The sequence below is a fragment of the Cervus elaphus genome, chromosome 16 (assembly GCF_910594005.1).
Source record: "Cervus elaphus chromosome 16, mCerEla1.1, whole genome shotgun sequence".
In the NCBI taxonomy this organism is placed as follows: Eukaryota; Metazoa; Chordata; class Mammalia; order Artiodactyla; family Cervidae; genus Cervus; species Cervus elaphus.
Window position 1 is genome coordinate 27,831,971 of NC_057830.1, and position 21,946 is coordinate 27,853,916.

Genomic DNA, 21,946 nt, shown 5'->3' on the forward strand with positions numbered 1-21,946 from the left:
TAGGGCTTTATGATTTTTTTCAACAAGAAGATTTCACTCTTGTTTTCAGATGTTTTTCCATTATAACTAAATAATTCTGTAAAGTATAAAGATGCTTCATAGTTATTAGATACATATCACTTTGTTTTATCGATAAAATAGATTAAATATAATTCAGCATGAACATGGAAATTCCTGGATTTTTTCATGAATTCTCCTAAAACTTAAAAAAAAACATAAAGAAGGCTAACTCGAAATTATTATATCAAACCTAGAAAGAGTTTTTTACTTCTCCAATCAAAGCATAAACAAATTTCTCTTAAAGTCTTTGGGCTTGCTGTCTCAGAGAGCTAAATGTTACTACTGAGAAAATCTGTGATTAAAGGTAGTGTGCTCCTTTGCTGGACAATGCTGTGTGGCTGGGTTAATAGAAGGCTTTCAGTAAACATCCCACTTTCTTTAAGTTTCCACAAAGGTTTGCAGCTTCCAGCTCTCCTCCTGGATCCCTCAGGGTGTTTCTTCTTTGGTGTCATAGCTCCCTAAGGGAGCAAAGTTTTGAAAGGACTTGAGCCTGGAAAAGTGCAAATAAAACATCTTTATATGATGACTTTTTTGGTGTTTTTTGGCCCCTCTTTCTTTTTGGGGAAAAAAGCTAAAATACTAATCTTGACAGACATATAAAATAAGCAGTTCTTGGAAGTCACTTACTTGAACCATTAAATTATTTTTCCATAGGCTTACTTGAGGCCACATTTTTAGAGAAGTTATTATTATGTATGCAGTGATTTGGGATACTTTTGTTGGAAGTTTTGTTTTACCCTCTTGTCACAAGTAACCTTGGGTAAGTTACTTATTCTTCCTTGGCACTGCCTCCAATCTGTAAAATGAGAGTGATAAATCCTATATCATTAGACTGTGGGGAAAAGTGAGATAATATGTGTAGTGCCTAGATTAGGGTGTACTCATAAATGAGAATTTCCTTTTCTTTTAACCTTGTCTGTCCTTTCATTTGTTAAATTTGTCTGTTAAACAGGCATTTTCTGAGTGTCTGTTGTGTCCAAGGCGCTGTGCTAGGCAGGGTGTGTTTCTGACCACGGGTACGCTTATTCTTTTCGAGCAGCTGAGAAAATTGAGTTGTGCTGTGAGTCTTTGGACCAGAGGCCCTAAAAGCAGGAGGAAAGTCATAGCTCCCTTGCTTTTGTGTTGCTGACAGTGGAGTCCTTTGTCTCTTACTATCCACTTGTCAGAAGGTGTAGATTAGAAACCAATGAATAATTCTATGGTGTTTATCATAGTAACCATTAACCACATGTTAGCAGATATTGACCATTTCCATCACTGCAGAAAGTTTCATTGGGCTTTGATGTTCTTGGTAGTGTGAGTGAGTTGGATTATTAGTTTAAAGAAAAAGACGAGATATAAGAACTCCAGAATATTTTGTATGTTTATTTTACTTAAAGCAAGTCTTAGTTAGAGGCTTATGACATGATCTTGAGTCATTTTTCTCCTTATTCTCAATCCAGAGTACTTCTAAAATAATCTGGCTGATAGAATATAAGAAATGGCAGATAATCTTTCTATTAAGAGATAGGCTTTAGTTCTGTGAATTTTCCTTCATGAAGATTTTTGGAACACTTTGTAGCCTTTTTCTTTTTATAAACTGAGGAAGGATAAAAATATTTACTATTTCAAAACTCCTTGCAAGAATAGCTATACCATTTCTTCTTGTGTGTTTTTAGTTTTGGTTTCTTTAAGTTGCAGTATAATTTACTATTCATGCGTGGTCTGTAGTATATACTTAATAGATCAACGTAGTTCTTAATTATATTCTATACAAAATACTTTATTTTGTAGTGTTTTCATGGATCTGTACCAGTCAAGATTCTTTTTGGCTACCTCAGCCCCTGTCTCCTCTGCTTTTAAAAAGCAAAGTTTAGTTCGTTTTTAGTAAAATGCACAGATTTATGTATACAGTTTGAAGTTTTATAAGTTTATGCTCCTGTGAACCACTGTTCCTTCTGGGTCCCTTTCCACTCAACTCCCTTTTATCCCAAGTAACCACTGTTCTGATTTCTATCAGGATAGACTACTATTAACTGTTCTTGAATTTTATATATCTGTAATCACACAGCATGACCCCTTGTCTGTTTTTTGCTTTGCAAAAGCATCTTAAAGGTGCATCCATTTTATTTTGTGTATCAAGACTTCATTTGTTTGTTTTTGCTGGGTAATTTTCCATTGTATGAATGTACCACACTCTGTTTATCCATTCTCATGTTGATTGACATTCATGTTGTGTACAGCTTTTGCTTATTATAAAACTGCTACATATATTTGTGTATACGTCTTTTTGTAGATACATGTTTTACTTTTTGTTGGATATATTCTTAGGAGTAGGATGACAGGGTAATAGGGAAAGTGTATGTAACTTCAAAGAAAGTAGGGAAAACCACTAGACCATTCAGGTATGACCTAAATCAAATCCCCTATGAATTATACAGTGAAGGTGATGAATAGATTCAAGGGATTAGATCTGGTGAAGAAGATCTTCAGAGTGCCTGAAGAACTATGGACAGAGGCTCATAACATTGTACAGGAGGCTGTGACCAAAACCATCCTAAAGAAAAAGAAACACAAGAAGGCATAGTGGTTGTCTGAAAAGGCTTTACAATAGCTGAGGAAAGAAAAGAAGGGAAAAGCAAGGGAGAAAGGGAAAGATAAACCCAACTGAATGCAGAGTTCTAGAGAATAGCTAGGAGAGATAAAAAGGCTGTCTTCAAAGAATAATGCAAAGTAGAGGAAAACACTAGAAGGGGAAAGACTAGAGAACTCAAGAAAACTGGAGATTTCAAGGGAACTTTTCATGCAAGGATGGGCACAATAAAGGACAGAAACGCTAAGAACCTAACAGAAGCAGAAGAGATTAAGAAGAGATGGCAAAAATACATGGAAAAACTATACAAAAAAGGTCTTAATGACCCAGATAACCGTGATGGTGTGGTCACTCACCTAGAGCCAGGCATCCTGGAGTGTGAAGTCTAGTGGGCCTTAGGAAAGCATTACAGTGAACAAAACTAGTGGAGGTGATGGATTCCAGCTGAGCTATTTCAAATCCTAAAAGATGATGCTGTTAAAATGCTGCACTCACTATGTCAGCAAAACTGGAAAACTAGGCAGTAGCCAGAGGACTGGAAAATGTCAGTTTTCATTCCAGTCCCAAAGAAGAATAATGCCAAAGAATGTTCAAACTACCTAACAGTTGTGCTCATTTCGCATGCTAGTAAGGTTATGCTCAAAATCCTTCAAGCTAGGCTTCAGCAGTTATGTGAACTGAAAACTTCCAGATGTACAAACTGGGTTTAGAAAAGGCAAAAGAACCAGAGATCAAATTGCCAACATTCGTTGGATCTTAGAGAAGGCAAGGGAATTTCAGAAAAACCTCTACTTCTCTTTCATTGACTATCCTAAAGCATTTGACTGTGTGGATCACAACATACTGTGGAGAATTCTTAAAGAGATGGAAATACCAGACCACCTTACCTGTCTCTTGGGGAAAGTGTATGCAGGTAAAGAAGCAACAGTTAGTACCTTACATACACCAACTGACTGGTTCAAAATTGGGTAAGGAGTACGACAAGCCTGTATATTGTCACCCTGTTTATTTAACATATGCTGAGTGCATCATGCGAAATGCTGGGCCAGACCATTCACAAGCTGGAATCAAGTTTGCTGGGAAAAATATCAACAACCTCAGATGTGCAGGTGATATCACCCTAATGGCAGAAAGTGAAGAGTAACTAATGGGCCTCTTGATGAAGGTGAAAGAGGAGGGTGAAAAAGCTGACTTAAAACTCAACATTCAAAAAACTAAGATCATGGCATCTGGTTCCATCACTTCATGGCAAATAGAAGGGGAAAAAGTCGAAACAGTGACAGATTTTCTTTTTTGGCTTCAAAATCACTGCGGCCGGTGACTGCAGCCATGAAATTAAAAGACGCTTGCTCCTTGAAAGGAAAGCTATGACAAACTTAGCATGTTAAAAAGCAAAGCTATCACTTTGCCAATAAAGGTCCATATAGTCAAAGCTATGGTTTTTCCAGTAGTCACGTATGGATGTGAAAGTTGGACCATAAAGAAGGCTGAGTGTCGAAGAACTGATGCTTTCGAATTGTGGTGCTGGAGAAAACTCTTGAGAGTCCCTTGGACGGCAAAGAGATCAAACCAATCAATCCAAAGGAAATCAACCATGAATATTCATTGGAAGAACTGATGCTGAAGCTGAAGTTCAAGCTCCAGTACTTTGGCCACCTGACATGAAGAGTTGACTCATTGGAAGATACCCTGATACTGGGGAAGTTGAGGGCAAGAGGAGAAGGGGGTGACACAGGATGAGATGATTGGATGACATCACTCACTCAGTGGACATGAGTTGGAACAAACTCTGGGAGATAGCGAAGGACAGGGAAGCCATGTGTGCTGCAATCCATGGGGTCACAAATAGACGCAATTTAGGAACAGAAAAACAACAAATGCAGCACCATTTTATATTCCCATTAGCGGTATTTAAGTTCAAATTGTTCCACATCTTCAAAAATTGGTACTGTCGTTCTAATTTTAGCCATTCTAGTATGTGTGAAGTGGTATTTCATTGTGGTTTTAATTTGCATTACTCTGAATGCCTAATTTCATAAGATTATAGGCTATCCCTTTCCTGGTGGCTCAGATGGTAAAGAATCCACCTGCAATGCGGGAGACCTGGTTCAATCTCTGGGTCGGGAAGATCCCCTGGAGAAGGAAATGGCTACCCACTCCATTGTTCCTGCCTGGAGAATTCCATGCACAGAGGAGCCTTGAGGGCTGCTGTCCTTGGGGTTGCAGAGTCAGACACGACTGATGGGCTAACAGTTAGCAGCACTTGTAGGCGACTCCTGTAACTTCTTTCAAGTGTTTTTAAATCTTTTGTCTTGGTTTCTATTTTTAAAAATTTAATATGTACCTTTAGTCCTCTCTACACCATTTTCTTAAAAACTGCAGCAAAATTGGCATGGTAATTTAGAAAAAGTCTCCTTGAGGAGTTTCTTTAGAGAGAAAATTACTTATTGATAGGACTAGTGACCTAAAATTTTGGTATGTCCTAAATATTGTTAGAAGGGCCTTGAAATACCATTGGAGATAAGGAATGAATATTGTGATTAAGAATTTGCTTCTGATAAAGGCAATTATATATTAAAAATATTCATTAAAGTAAATTTTTTGTTTTTCATTCATTGCCATGAAATTTGAAATGAGACCTACCATTTATTTATCCTTCCTTGCCCCCTTTGAAATGCTTTAAAAGGGTAGATCAATTAGAATTTATCTTATCAAACTTCTTGACTTTGAATCCTAGAAAAACATCTGTCTGCTGAAGTTGACTCCTTTCCTTCTATGTGACTCTCTTTCTAGCTCACGTATCTGATTTCCTTGACCATGATCCAAATGTTTTAGGACATGTTCATGATGCCAGATCTCAACTCTTTGTATCATACTGATGGACACTGACCTGACACCAATTTGGTCATTCACAACTCTTAGGACTTTTTGATAGATAATAGTAACCACAGAAAAACTTGAGGTAGATGGGGTTTTCACTACTGTGGTACCAAGTTGCTGCCAAGTTATAATGAGAGCTAATCTCAGATAAAAATATTCTTCCACACAGCGAAGTCATTAAATATTCTTACTTAGCAAACAGGCATAAAACATGATGTACCCTATAAGCTTTGTTGCTGTGTTTTTAGGTATTCAGATCATTCCTTTTATGAAATGTTCGCTTGAAGCAGACAACGATAATATTCTTGTTTGTTAGGCACCAGTTAATCAGATATCTCACAATCAGTAGCTGGACAGAGAACAGTTTAGGCATCTTGATTTGAGCCTCATACACTATCCCTGAATAAGAGTGTCATTAGATTCTTGTAATCTGTGTTAAAGATATTTTAGGCAGTCTACATATATGAACAGCCATTAATTTTACCAGTGAGAACCCACTTCTAGCAACCATTGTTCTGATTAACAAGCTATTAGTTTTACCAATAAAAAAACATTTTTGGCATTTGATGTTTTAATTATAAGTTCTCCAGATGTATGAATAACAGAAAATCTGCAGTATCACCCCTGAATACGAGTTTCCATCTTTAGTAATAGCTGTCCATCTATGGAGTGTGAATTTCTAATTACAGCAACTGCATCTAGATCAACAGATTGGCCTCATGGGGTAGCTTAAACCAGCTTAAGTCACGTGCATTTCAACCTTTTGAAAGTAAAATAGCATGCCATTTGAAAGTAAACTAACAACTCAGTTTTCGTTATATAAAACAAGAAGAGAAGAATTCATCTGCTTAATGTACTCTACCTCCTAATAAATTTAGTTAGTAAATACATTAAAAATCTTAAATAAAAGTAATTACCTGAGAATTACATAATGTTTAGTGACAAAGGAAACTAGGGTCTGAAACTCTTCTGTTTTTTTCATCACATAACCAGAGGGCATGTGAAACAAAGGGGCTGGAGAGATTTTTTTCCCCAGTGATTTAAGTTTCAGGGCCTCTTGTTTTAAAAGAGAATGGCCCAAGCGCTGACACAGCCCTCTTACCATTGCCACGCCTCAGTTACTACTCTTACACTGAGTATTCAGTGTATTGAGAGTCAAGCACCATTGAATCTGGTAGCTTACCGGATTTGTGGTCTCCAATGGAGAAGGTTTAATTCCGGGACCAAAGACAGTCTCAGTCACTCAGAGCATTGTGTAGATTTTATTTAAAGTGAAAGTGAAAGAAGAAGCTTCCGACATAGACATCAGAAGTGGGCAGGAGAGTACCCGCCTCACTAGTTTACGCGAAACCTTATATACTTCTCAGCTAGCAGCTGAGAATAGATTAAAAAAAACACTTCAAGGCTGTGAGAGTTTCACCCAAACCCTTTCCCGTAACATGCATCCAGGGATGACATCAGCATGAGATTAGCTAGAAGGAACAGGTTAACCCACATCTCAAGGCTGTGGAAGTTTCACCCAGGCCTTCTCCCATAGCATTCATCCAAAGCTCAAAAAAAAGGCATGTCCTTGAACAAGAGATCCTGCTGCCTAAGAGGCTTACTATACTAAGGCAAAAGAATGTGGAAAAGAAAGAATGTTTACCTCCTCCTTAAAGGGGCCTTAGGCTTGAACTCCTTATCAACCTGCCTAAGTTAACTCTGGCAGAGGAGCCAGTGATCAAATTGCCAACATCCCTTGGGTCATCAAAAAAGCAAGAGTGTTCCAGAAAAACACCTACTTATGCTTTATTGACTATGCCAAAGCCTTTGACTGTGTGGATCACAACAAACTGTGGGAAGTTCTTAAAGAGATGAGAATACCAGACCACCTGACCTGCCTCCTGAGAAATCTGTATGCAGGTCAGGAAGCAACAGTTAGAACTGGATATGGAACAATAGACTGGTTCCAAATAGGAAAAAGAGTACATCAAGGCTGTATCTTGTCACCCTGCTTATTTAACTCACATGCAGAGTCCATCATGAGAAATGCTGGGCTGGATGAAGCACAAACTGGAATCAAGATTGCCGGGAGAAATATCAATAACCTCAGATATACAGATGACACCACCCTTATGGCAGAAAGTGAAAAACTAAAGAGCCTCTTGATGAAAGTGAAAGTGGAGAGTGAAAAAGTTGGCTTAAAACTCAGCATTCAGAAAACTAAGATCATGGCATCTGGTCCCATCAGTTAATGGCAAATAGATGGGGAAACAATAGAAACAGTGACAGACTTTATTTTGGGGGGCTCCAAAATCACTGCAGGTAGTGACTGCAGCCATGAAATTTAAAAGACACTTGCTCCTTGGAAGAAAAGTTATGACCAACCTAGACAGCATATTAAGAAGCAGAGACATAACTTTGCCAACAAAGGTCCATCTAGTCAAAGCTATGGTTTTTCCAGTGGTCATGTATGGATGTGAGAGTTGGACTCTAAAGAAGGCTGAGCACAAAGAATTGATGCTTTTGAAGTGTGGTGTTGGAGAAGACTCTTGAGAGTCCCTTGGACTGCAAGGAGATCCAACCAGTCAATCCTAAAGGAAATTAGCCCTGAATATTCATTGGAAGGACTGATGCTGAAACTGAAGCTCCAATACTTTGGCCACCTGGTGTGAAGACCTGACTCGTTTGAAAAGACCCTGATGCTGGGAAAGATTGAAGGCAGAAGGAGAAGGGGACGACAGAGCATGTGATGGTTGGATGGCATCACTGACGCGATAGACATGAGTTTGAGTAAACTCTGGGAGTTGGTGATGGACAGGGAAGCCTGGCGTGCTGCGGTCCATGGGGTTCCAAAGAGTCAGACACGACTGAGAGACTGAACGGAACGGAGCTGAAGTTAACTCTCTCATTTCCCCCTTTTTCTTTTAGGAGAATATTGTTGCTGAGGGGGAAGGGACAGAGAAATCTGTCAGTAACTGCTTCCTGTGGGTGAGGGGTGCCCACCTAAGTTGTTAAAGCAGTATATTCTCCTTACCCTTTTATTTAGGGTTTCTGATCCAAGGGCCCCAAGTAGTAGCTAGAGGAGGCAGAAGTTGTAGGATCCTGAACAATCATTTGTAACTTAAAAGCCTCAAGCCCCCTAGATACAAAATTCGTTATACAATTATAGATAGAAGGAGCAAACAGCGAGAATAAGATGATTACAATTATAACAGTCAAGATATTTTTCTACCAAGGAGAGCTTATAAACCATAATTGTATCTGTGACCAGGGTGGAACACCTAGGGAGTCCGTTTTGAAGGGTGACCAAAATCTCTGCATCTCAATTACTTTGTCTTTGAAGTCGTTGTATCATTTAGAAAGAACAAACTAGACAAGTAGTTTAAAAGGCAGAGACCAAAAATCAGTAAAAGAATTATTGTAATCAGTGATCCAAGCAAGAATAAGAATCAGGTTACATTCGGTAGTAACTTTGATCCTGGTCTAGACAGAATCAACACTTGGGCTGCCCTGTTTATAAGAATAGAGCCATTTGGCGTGTTCATATACATCTTGAATGTAGATATAACAAACCCAGTTAGAAGTAGTTGAAAGAGTGACAACCTAAACCTTAACAGACAAAATAAGTCTTACCATTGCTTTTTAGAAGAATGAGGCTACATAACCCCTATGTAGACAGTTGTTTTAGGGAGACTTATAGCCAGGTAGCCGCTTGTCTAAGTTTGTCCAAGTAGGCCTTAACCTCTTATTGTGTTAGTAATATATAAGCCAAAGTAGTTGTCACCATTAACAATTTTAGCGTTTTTCTAGGTATGAGAAGATGCAAGAATTTGGGCTTAAGAAAATCTTTACCTGAAAATATCTAACTCTCTGAAGGCCTATTTTGTCCATTTCTTCAGAGCACAGAACGAGTGTCTAATTTCTGGTTTTTGCTGTGAACTCCTTTCAGGGGATGTTGAAGGTCAGCAGCTGTAGTGTCCATGAGTTAATCTTTGTGGAGGCCGACAGCAAGTGCCATGCAGGGCCCCTTTATGGCCGTGAGTTTGACCATGATTCGGGGCATTTCGTGACCGTCTTGTCCCATGGTGCTCTGAAGGCTCATTCCAGGGCTGTCGAGGATTTCACTGACAGGCCCCTCCGTGTGCCGTTACTGGACGAGGCCCTGTGAGCAGCAAGCCTGTGAACCGCACCTGTCTCACTAGTCTCTTGGTCCAGGAAAATATTCCCTCTTGTTGCTTCTTCTCATATACAGAGTCACACCATTATAATTATGGATTTTATATGGAACTGTATACCTTACACCAGTGGCTCAGTCACACACTTGGTAATGTAAGGGACAACCCTTCTTGAAACAGGCAATATAGAAAACAATATGCTAACTGCTAAGTCACTTCAGTCGTGTCCAACTCTGTGTGTGACCCCATAGACGGCATCTCACCAGGCTCCCCTGTCCCTAGGATTCTCCAGGCAAGAATACTGGTGTGGGTTGCCATTTCCTTCTCCATAGAAAACAGTATAGTTAGCAGTAATAGTAAAATTATAAGAAAGAACTTAAGTCAAGACCTTCCATTAGGTATAGCCCAGTGACATCTCCAGGTCATCTGACTTAGCTTGTTAAATGATTATAGCCTGCTGTTAATCTTCTGGTTGTAGACCCTGAAGTATCTGATCTTTATTTAAAGACTGGTTACTGAGATAAGCTTTAGACACAAACTCAGAGTGTCCTTTTAATAACTTAACTAAACCTCTTAGCAATGTAACATAACCACAAGGAACTACCTGAGAAGTGAGTCTTAGTAAACACAGACCTTAATTAGCAAAACTGAAACAATATTCAGTGAAACATAATAGATGCCATAGGCCTGACATCAGTTGGGTGGATTTTTCTTTTATCACTCTCCAGTGTACTTTGAGATTTCTGTGTATGTCGAGAGACAGTCTTTTTTACCTTGATGAGGCCGTTCAGAACCCAAATCTCCAATTTCTGGAGGGGACAAGGCAGAGAGAAAAGAAACATATTTTAATTTTACCCACAAGTGTAAATCACTAACTTATTTTCAGTCATCAGTAACTTGAGGAGAAGAGCTTTTTTATATCTGAAAACAAAGATTAGAAGCCAGTAACATGTCAGACAAAAAGTCATGAAAATTGTAATCGTATTTGGCAGTCTGTTTAATCTCATGCAACTAATCCCTTTGTTCTGGTGTCCCTGCCCAACAACTGAGGATGCCAGTGAAAGCGATAGTCTCCAAGAAGCTTGTGAAGTTCTTTGCCAGTGTCTGTAAGACCTGTCCAGCAAAGTGGGTGCCCCAGTCACTGTAGATTGTAGAACATACATTTTAACCATTTTTTTCTCCATTGTGAGATATTAACCCTGAAGCCAGGAAAGGCTTTATCATATCAAATAAAAGTGAACTTTTTCAGGGAGCCAGGAAAAGCCAAGTGGCTATCTTGGACCTCCCATAGCTCTGACTGTTTGGTTTACAACCATTGTTTATCCGTTTTAAATTCCCTGATGAGGGGTTAATTTTTGTAGAAGCAGAATGAGCTTTGTCCATGTTTGCCACAGTCTGCCATCAAAAACCACATTCCAAGAAAACTTTGTTCTTTTAACAGGAAGAGAAAACCAAATTTCATTTCAGTACCAACTTATATTCACTGTGAAACAATAGTTATTCACTTAGTCAAAGTAACAAAGATTTCAAAGGCAGTTTAATGTCTTATGAAACTTGTATCATGCACAAAACTCTTTTACCTGTCACAAACCTTTTTACACTTTTTGTATTTATCACCTCATTTGTGCATTTAGAGAACAGCCACCTGTTAAGTTTAGACTTACGTTCTTTTTCCTTAGTAGAATGTAATTCCATTCCTTATACCTTTTTATTGAAAACATACATCCTGCTTTCCTTCAGCAACCATGACCTATACTTTATATAATCATTTTGTAGATTGGGGCTTCCCTTGTGGCTCAGCTGGTAAAGAATTCACCTGCAATGTGAGAGTCCTGGGTTCGGAAGATCCCTTAGAGAAGGGAAAGGCTATCCACTCCAGTGGGCCTGGAGAATTGCATGAACTGTATAGTCCATGGGGTCACAAAGAGTCAGACACAACTGAGCGACTTTCACTTTCACTTTCAAACATAAATCACCACAAGGTATGCCATTTGTAAAAGTATCTTCACAACGTCTATGTTGATTAGATCGATAAACAAACATTAATACCAGATATCAATTCAATAGCGAGTATTTCCCAGTTCACACAAGCCTGAAATTCATTTTAGTTTAATTTTCTTGAATTTAGAATTGTTTGATATGTAAGCACTTACTTCTCTTTAAGCCAATTAAATAGAGCTCATTGACCAATTAGCCTTCAGCAATGTTGTCCAAGGATGGAGACACAAAAATCTGGACAGACAGACCTCACAGTTTTCCGCTTGAAATTTAAAATGTCTCTTTGTCCTTTTTTTCCTCTTTGGCTTTAAGTTCTACCAGTTTGCTCATGGCTGGAGTCCCAGACAGAGTGGGCTGTGTATCTCAAGAACATGATAAGCGTTAACTTTAGGTTTTTTCCCAGGCATGTTTCTGTTTCTCAAGCAGGGTTGAAGCTCCAAAAAAAGTATTTTAATAAGCCAGCTTTTTTTATTGCACGTGCAAAAAAAAACTAGTTTTGCAATTTCAAAAAGATTTCATTTTAACCATTTTCTCCAAAGTCTGAAGAATTTCATAGTCATTCAGTGTCAAAAATGTCTTCTCTCCTTTTTGTAGTCATAGTTTAAATGACTATGACTTTTAAATTTTAACCAAATTTAAACCAAAGAGTGTTCAAATTGCCTCTGATGACAGAGGCAGACTGTCTCATAAGATGTTGTCCCAACAGGGATTGTCTCTCTGGGCAGGTGAGGTCTTCTCTTCAAGCAAAGAAAGCCTGTATATAAGGGACTTTTTAGGCTCTGGGGATCACACTTATCCCAGGTTTTCCAAGATAACAATTCAAAGGGGTGGTTCTGGAACTATTAGCTCCTATCTGTAAGAGAGAAAAAAGGGGTGCCCAGTGCTATAGTTTTTTTTCTCCCGGCGGCGTCCCTCCTTGCTCTAGATGGGGGTGGAGACAGGTCTTCCCCCTCAGCTCCCTTCCCTGGCCAAAGTTAACCTGTCTCTTACTGACACGGGTGTTTCACTATCATCCCTCCCTGTTCTACCACCGAGGCATGGTGGAGATGCACCAGGGTAGACCTAATGGCATCCCAGATTGCTGTCCAGTTCCTCACCATTAAAACCTTTGCCTGATTTCTGCTCATCCTCCGATGCCACCCGGAGTGGTATGTGATAGCAAAAGAGGTGGTGAAGGGCTGGCCAGCAAGGAAAAAGTGATTTTTGTCCTTGAGCTCTTAGGGCCAATCTTTCCAGTTCATTTCCACAGATTCTACAGAAAGAATGTCTAAGGAGTTGAGACAAAGGCCACCAGAGCACCTCCTCTGGTCTGCTAAGAGCCAGCATTACCGAAGGAAGAAAAGCCCGCTGCACTTCCAATCTGACCAGATCCTAGGATTCCCGACCTGTGTCCTCAGAAGTCTCATAGTCACCAGCTGTGCCTCCATTCATATAGGCCAGAGGGACAGGTGTGACAAGGACCCACTTTCAGGTCATTGGCCCCTGAGGCAGGCAGCTAAGAGAGCACCCTCTAGCCTGAGAGATGTTCCTGGAGCTCCTCCCAGCTCCCAAATGTACTCCTGTCTGCAGTGCATGAAAAGACAACGCAGGTGTAAATTTTGGCTTCTAGCAAGGCTAGGTGTTTGTGACTGTCAATCCAAATTTGAGGTCTAAGTAATAGTACACAGTAACAGAATGGATTGCAAGTTCCTTGAACGTCTGAGATTCAACAGATTAGTAGTTTCAATTCCCCAGGCAGTTACAAAATGTTCAAAGAGAACAGGAAAAGGTGACCGAGAAAGGAAGTTTGGTCCATAAGCTTCTGAGTTAGTAGAGACTTTACAGTAAAAGAGCAAAAGAGTCCCAGCTCTGAGTATTCTTACCTGTCTTGAAGATCCTGGACGAGCCCCCAAGATGATAGCTTATAGTGAACAGTGCCTCTGGATTCATGGTCTCCGAAGGAGAAGATTTAACTCTGAGACCAAAGACAGTCTTAGTCACTTAGAGCTTTGTGTAGATTTTATTTATAGTGAAAGTGACAGAAAAAACTGACATAGACATCAGAAGGGGGCAGGAGAGTTACCCACCTCACTAATTTAAGTGGGGCCTTATAATACTTCTCAACTATCTGCTCAGTTCAGTTCACTCAGCCATGTCTGATTCTTTTTGACTCTAAGGACTGCAGCACCCCAGGCTTCCCTGTCCATCACATCTCCTGGAGCCTGCTCAAACACATGTCTATCAAGTTGGTGATGCCATCCAATCATCTCATCCCCTGTCCTCCCCTTCTCCTCCTGCCTTCAGTCTTTCCCAGCATCAGGGTCTTTTCCAGTGAGTCAGATCTTTGCATCAGGTGGCCGAAGTATTGGAGCTTCAGCTTCAGCATCAATCCTTCCAATGAATATTCAGGACTGGTTTCCTTTAGGATTCACTGATTTGATCTCCTTGCAGTCCAAGGGACTCTCAGGAATCTTCTCCAATCCCACAGTTCAAAAGCATCGATTCTCTGGTGCTCAGCCTTCTTTATAGTCCAACTCTCACATCCATACATGACTACTGGAAAAACTGTAGCTTTGACTAGATGGACCCTTGTTGACAAAGTAATGTCTCTGCTTTTTAATATGCTGTCTAGGTTGGTCATAGCTTTTCTTTCAAGGAGTAAGTGTCTTTTAATTTCATGGCTGCAGTCACCATCTGCAGTGATTTTGGAGCCCAAGAAAATAAAGTCTGTCACTGTGTCCACTGTTTTCCCATCTATTTGCCATGAAGTGATGGGACCAGATGCCATGATCTAAGTTTCTGAATGTTGACTTGTAAGCCAACCTTTTCACTCTCTTTCACTTTCTTCAGTAGGCTCTTTAGTTCCTCTTCACTTTCTGCCATAGGGTGGTGTGATCTGCATATCTGAGGTTATTGATATTTCTCCTGGCAATCTTGATTCCAGCATGTGCTTCATCTAGCCCAGCATTTCTTATGATGTACTCTGTATATAAGTTAAACAAGCAAAGTGACGATAAACAGTCTTGGCGTACTCCTTTCCCGATTTGGAACCAGTCTGTTGTTCCATGTCCAGTTCTAACTGTTGCTTCTTGACCTGGATACAGATTTCTCAGGAGGCAGGTCAGGTGGTCTGCTATTCCCAACTCTTGAAGATTTTTCCACAGTTTGTTGTGATCTACACAGTCAAAGGCTTTGGCATAGTCAATAAAGCAGAAATAGGTATTTTTCTGGAACTCTCTTGCTTTTTCTATGATCCAACACATGTTGGCAATTTGATCTCTGATTCTTTTGCCTTTTCTAAATCCAGCTTGAACATCTGGAAGTTCTCAGATCACATACTGTTGAAGCCTGGCTTGGAGAATTTTGAGCATCACTTTGTTAGCATGTGAGGTGAGTACAATTGCACAGTAGTTTGAACATTCTTTGGCATTGCCTTTCTTTGGGATTGGAATGAAAACTGACCTTTTCCAGTCCTGTGGCCACTGCTGAGTTTTCCAAATTTGCTGGCATATTGAGTGCAGCACTTTCACAGCATCATCTTTTAGGATTTGAAATACCTCAACTGGAATTCCCTGATATAGAATAAAGAATTGATAGATTGATAAAGAATCCACCTGCAATGAGGAGACCCCAAGTTGATCCATGAATCCAGAACATCTCCCTGGAGAAGGGATAGGCTACACACTCCAGTATTCTTGGGCTTCCCTTGTGGCTTAGCTGGTAAAGAATCCTTCTGCAATGCAGGAGACCTGGGTTCGATCCCTGGGTTGGGAAGATTGCCTGGAGAAGCGAAAGGTTACCCACTCCAGTATTCTGGCCTGGAGAATTCCATGGACTGTATAGTCCATGGGGTCATAAAGAATTGAACATGAGTGAGCGACTTTCACTTTCAACTGGAATTCCATCACCTCCAATAGCTTTGTTCATAGTGATGCTCCTTAAGACACTCTTGACTTCTCATTCCAGGATGTCTGGGTCTAGGTTAGTGATCACACCATTGTGGTTATCTAGGTCAGTAAGATCTTTTTTGTATAGTTCTTCTGTGTATTCTTGCCACCTCTTCTTAATATCTTCTGCTTCTGTTAGGTCCATACCATTTCTGTCCTTTATTGTGCCCATCTTTGCATGAAATGTTCCCTTGGTATCTCTAATTTTCTTGAAGACATCTCAAGTCTTTTTATCTGGAATAGATACAAAATGCCTCAAGGCTATGAGAATTTCGCCTAGACCCTTTCCCATAAGATGCATCCTGGGATGACATCAGCACGAGATTAGCTAGAAGGAACAGGTTAACCCAGAGCTCAAGGCTGTGGAAGTTTCACCCAGGCCTTCTCCCATAGCATTCACCCAAAGCTCAAAAAAAAAAGACCTATCCTTGAACAAGAGAAACTGCTGCCTGTGAGGCCTACTAGTCTAAGTAAGGCAAAAGAATGTGAAAAAGAAAGAATGTTTATCTTCTCCTTAAAGGGGCCTTAGGCTTGGACACCTTATCAACCTGCCTAAGTTAACTCTCTCAAATCTCTTGTCCAGGGATGAAGGATAGACAGAGATAAGGAAGAATGGTGAAAGGTAACTGCCTGGGGTTATTAACTCATCTTTCCATTTAAGAGTACTGGCTACTAATGCTTTATTTAAACTGTCTGCTGGGGTGATAGATCTTCTCCTGGCTAGAAATAGCTGTTGTTCCACCACACTTTGTATCAGGGAAGTAGGGTAGCTTGCAACTTATTTATTTGATTATACCAGGTCTTAGTTAGGGCATGTGGGATCTAGTTCCCTGGAACCATAGATTTAACCCAGCCCCATGCAATGGTAATGCAGAGGCTTAGCTATTGGACCACCAGGGAAGTCCTTGACAGGGAGATAGTCTTGGAAGATGAAAGACTTCCTTCCCTTACTCCCAGAAAAGTACATTTTCAATTATAAACAAACACCAAGATGTTCTAAAAACCTAAGTAAATCCTGATAAAGTAAAAATTTTCTTCACCATCCACTAATTCCAGTTCCAGCTCCATAAGCAGTTTGGTAGGGGCATTCTTTCAGTTGCTTTTCTGTTTATTTTCATACAAATAAATTTGCCTATGATTAGTTTTGCTTTATCATTTTTACATGTATCTATTTATCAAGTTTTTTTTTAATAATCTGTCTGTGGAAAAATTACTGTGGAAATATTTCATACTGATCTGCCTTACTAATTTTAAGTCATTGTATGACTATCATAGTTTTAGAGAATTATTCCCCTGTTGCTAACAATTATTATTTTTTTTTTGTCATTTCTGTTTTTCGGACTTGCCTTTTCTATACACAGTACTCTGTGGGATGGTTTGCAATTTTCAGATATTTGATAGGAATCAAAAATATTTCTATAATACATATTCATTCAGTTCAGTTGCTCTGTCGTGTCCGACTCTTTGTGACCCCATGAACTACAGCACACCAGGCCTCCCTGTCCATCACCAGCTCCCGGAGTTTACCCAAACTCATGTCCATCGAGTCGGTGATGCCATCCAACCGTCTCATCCTCTGTCGTCTGCTTCTCCTCCTGCCTTCAATCTTTCCCAGCATCAGGGTCTTTTCAAATGAATCAGCTCTTTGCATCAGGTGGCCAATGTATTGGAGCTTCAGCTTCAACATCAGTCCCTCCAATGAAAACCCAGGGCTGATTTCCTTTAGGATTGACTGGTTGGATCTCCTTTCAGTCCAAGGGACTCTCAAGAGTTTCTCCAACACCAAGTTCAAAAGCATCAGTTCTTCGGCACTCAGTCTTCTTTATATTCCAACTCTCACATCCATAGATGACCACTTGAAAAATCATAACCTTGACTACACAGACCTTTGTTGGCAAAGTAATGTCTCTGCTTTTTAATATGCTGTCTAGGTTGGTCATAACTTTCCTTCCAAGGAGTAAACGTCTTTTAATTTCATGGCTGCAATCACCATCTGCAGTGATTTGGAGCCCCCAAAAATAAAGTCAGCCACTGTGTCCACTGTTTCCCCATCTATTTGCCATGAAGTGATGGGACCAGATGCCATGATCTTAGTTTTCTGAGTGTTGAGCTTTAAGCCAGCTTTTTCACTCTCCTCTTTCACTTTCATCAAGAGGCTCTTTAGTTCTTCACTTTCTGCCATAAGGGTGGTGTCATCTGTATATCTGAGGTTATTGATATTTCTCCCAGCAATCTTGATTCCAGCTTATGCTTCTTCCAGCCCAGCGTTTCTCATGATGTACTCTGCATATAAGTTAAATAAGCAGGGTGACAAGATACAACCTTGATGTACTCCTTTTCCTGTTTGGAACCAGTCTGTTGTACCATGTCCAGTTCTAACTGTTGCTTCCTGACCTGCATACAGGTTTCTCAAGAGGCAGGTCAGGTGGTCTGCTATTCCCATCTCTTGAAGAATTTTCCACAGTTTATTGTGATCTACACAATCAAAGGCTTTGGCATAGTTAATAAAGCAGAAATAGATGTTTTTCTGGAACTCTCTTGGTTTTTTGATGGTCCAGCAGTTGTTGGCAATTTGATCTCTGGTTCCTGTGCCTTTTCTAAAACCAGCTTGAACATCTGCAAGTTCTCAGATCACATACTGTTGAAGCCTGGCTTGAGAATTTTAAGCATCACTTTAGCCTGTGAGATGAGTGCAATTGTGTGGTAGTTTGAGCATTCTTTGGGATTGCCTTTCTTTGGGATTGGAATGAAAACTGACCTTTTCCAGTCCTGTGGCAGCTGCTGAGTTTTCCAAATTTGCTGGCATATTGAGTGCAGCACTTTCACAGCATCATCTTTTAGGATTTGAAATAGCTCACCTGGAATTCCATCACCTCCACTAACTTTTTTCGTAGTGATACTTCCTGAGGCCAGCTTGACTTCACATTCCAGGATGTCTGGCTCTAGGTGAGTGATCACACCATTTTGATTATCTGGATGTTGAAGATCTTTTTTGTACAGTTCTTCTGTGTATTCTTGCTATCTCTTTTTAATATCTTCTGCTTCTGTTAGGTCCCTACCATTTCTGTCTTTTATTGAGCCCATCTTTGCATGAAATGTTCCCTTGGTATCTCTGTTTTTCTTGAAGAGATCTCTAGTCTTTCCCATTCTATTGTTTTCCTCTATTTCTTTGCATTGATATAATACATATTTCCATTACATAAATTACAAATATTTTCTCCCAGTTACTTTTTTAAAATAACTTTTATTTTTTAGTTTTTATTTTCATACTGTAGTCATTTACAATGCTGTCTTAGTTCCATATATACAGCAAAGTGATTCAGATAGACATATACACATATGCATTCTTTTCCCATATAGGTTTTTACAAAAGCCATTAGGTTATTACAGTAGATTGAGTAGAGTTTTCTGTTCAGTACAGTAGGTCCTTATTGATTATGTATTTTATATATAGTAGTGTGAAGGACAGGGAAGCCTGGTCTACTGCAGTTCATGGGGTCAGACGTGACTTAGCGACTGAACAGCAACACTTCAGTTAGTATGATAATCTCTATGTCCCTCCATGTAGTTACAAATGGCGTTGTTTCATCCTTTTTTATGGCTAATGTGCCATTGTATTGCACATGCTAAGTTGCTTTAGTTGTGTCTGACTCTGCGACCCTATGGACTGTAGTCCTCCAGCCTCCTCTATCTATGAGTTTCTCCAGGCAAGGATACTGGAGTAGGTTGTTGTGTCCTCCTCCTGGGATCGAACCTGCATCTCTTATGTCTCCTGCATTGGCAAGAGGGTTCCTTATCACTAGTGCCACCTGGGAAGCCCATGTATTAGGTTGGTGTAATTAGGTTGTATTAGGCAAATATAATTAGGTTGTAATTAGTCTATGTATTAGGTTGGTGCAAATGTATTTGCAGTTTTTGTGTTGCTGAAATTTGCCATCTGATATTGAATACATTCTTAAATAAATGTGGTTATGTTGTATCATTTTAAAGTGCATTTCTTGCTTCATGTTTTTTTGCAAATGACTTATTACATGCTATTTATTTTAGACTGTGGAAATGATGTTAGACAAAAAGCATATTCAAGCAGTTATCTTTTTTGACTTCAAAATGGGTTATAAAGGAATGGAGACAGACAACTCGTGACGTTTGGCCCAGGAACTGCTAATGAACATAGTGCGGCAATGGTTCAAGAAGTGTTGCCAAGGGGATGAGAGCTTTAAAGATGAGGAGTACAGTGGCTGGCCATTGAAAGTGGACAGTGACCAATTGACAGGCATCATTAAGCTGATCCTCTGAAAACTACAAGAGAAGTTTCCAAGGAACTCAACATTGGCGATTCTGTGGTCTTTTGGCACTTGTAGCAAATTGGAAAGGTGAAAAGGCTTAATAAGTGGGTGCCTCAGAAGCTGACTAGAAACCAAAAAAATTCTTGTTTGGAAGTGTTGTCTTCTCTTCTTATATGCAACAACAATGAACCATTTCTCAATTGGATTGTGACATGCATTGAAAAGTTGGATTTTATACAACAACTGGTAATGACCAACTCAGTGGTTGGACCAAGAAGAAGCTCCAAAGCTCTTTTCAAAGCCAAACTTGCACTAAAAAAGGTCTTGGGCACTGTTTGATGGTGTCTGATCCATGACAGCTTTCTGAATCCTAATGAAACCATTGCATCTGAGAAGTATGCTCAGCAAATTGATAGGGTGCACCAAAAACTGTAATACCTGATGTTGGTCAACAGAAAAGGCCCAGTTCTTTTCCACAACAACACCTGACTGTATGTTGTACAACCAGTGCTTTACAGGTTGACCAAATTGGGCCACAAAGTTTTGTTTCAACTGCCGTATTCACTTGCCCTCTCGCCAACCGATTACCACTTCTTGAAGCATCTCAACAATTTTTTGCAGGGAACATGCTTCCACAACCAGCAGGAGGCAGAAAATGCTCTCCAAGAGCATTTCCAAAACAATTTCCAAGTTGAATCCCGAAGAACAGATTTTTATGCTATAGGAATAAACCAACTTATTTCTCATTGGCAAAAATGTGTTGATTGTAATGATTCCTGTTTTGATTAATAAAGATGTGTTTGAGCTTAATTGTAATGATTTTAAATTCACCATCTGAAACCACAGTTATTTTTGCACCAACCTAATATATGTGGGCCACATCTTCTTTATCCCTTTTTTCTGTTGATGGACGTTCAGGTTGCTTCCATGTCTTGGCTATTGTAAATAGTGCTGCAGTGAACCCTGGGGTGGATGTATCTTTTCAAATTATGGTTTTCTCAGGGTATAGGACTAGGAGTGGAATTGCTGGATCACATGGTAGTTCTATACTTAGTTTTTTAAGGAACCTCTATACTGTTCTCCATAGTGGTTGTACGAGTTAACAGTCCCACCAACACTGTAGGAGGGTTTCCTTTCTCCACACCCTCTCCAGCATTTATTGTTTTGTAGACTTTTTAATGATGGCCATTCTGACCAGTATGAGGTGATACCTCATTGTGGTTTTGATTTGCATTTACTAATTCGTGATTTTGAGCATCTTTTCATGTGTCTCTTTGTCAGCTGTATGTTGTCTTTGGGAAAATGTCTATTTAGAGCTTTTGCCCATTTTTTATTAGCTTGTTTGTTTTTATATTGAGCTGCACAAGCTGTTTGTATACTTTGGAGATTAATCCCTTGAAGTTGCTTTGTCTGCAGATATTTTCCCAAATTCTGTGGATTGTCTGTTTGCTTTGGTTTCCTTTGTTAAGAGGTTTTAAGTGTGATTAGGTCCCGTTTGTTTGTCTTTATTTTCATTACTCTAAGAGGTGGATCCAAAAAGTTAATTGCTGCAATTTGTGTCAGAGTCTTCTTTGTATATTTTCCTCTAAAAGTTTTCAGACTTAACATTTATGTTTTTAATTCATTTTAATTTTTGTATATGGCATTAGAGAATGTTCTTAATTTCTTTCTTTTACATGTAGCTCTCCCATCTTCCCACACCACTTATTGAAGAGATGGTCTTTTCCCAATTGTATGGTCTTGCCTCATTTGTCATAGATTAGTTGATTATAAGCACATGGGTTTATCTCTGGGCTTTCTATCCTGTTCCAGTGAGCTACATTTTTATTTTGGTGCTAGTATCATACTGTTTTGATGACTGTAGCTTTACAGTATAGTCTAAAGTCAGGGAGCCTGATTCCTCTAGCTCCATTTTTCTTTCTTAGGATTGCTTTATTAGGGTTTTTGTGTTTTCATATAAGTTTTTAAAAAAATTTGTTCTAGTTCTGTGAAAAATACTCTTGGTAATTTGATAGACATTGAATTGAATATATAGATTGCCTTGAGTATTATAGTCATTTGGACAAC

At 39.5% G+C, this 21,946-nt stretch overlaps 1 protein-coding gene across 13 annotated transcripts in view; it reads left to right on the forward strand.

Moving 5' to 3' along the window:
- Window positions 1–21,946, forward strand: part of CDC14B (cell division cycle 14B) — a 128,251-nt gene that overhangs the window by 27,651 nt on the left and 78,654 nt on the right. The window contains exon 1 of one of the 13 annotated variants that reach the window (XM_043927658.1): window positions 15,014–15,036. The exons of the other annotated variants lie outside the window; for them this stretch is intronic. The gene's annotated coding sequence lies outside the window, so the exon portion shown is untranslated. Of the gene's footprint in view, window positions 1–15,013; window positions 15,037–21,946 lie in introns of those variants that run through there. 13 annotated transcript variants of the gene reach the window in all.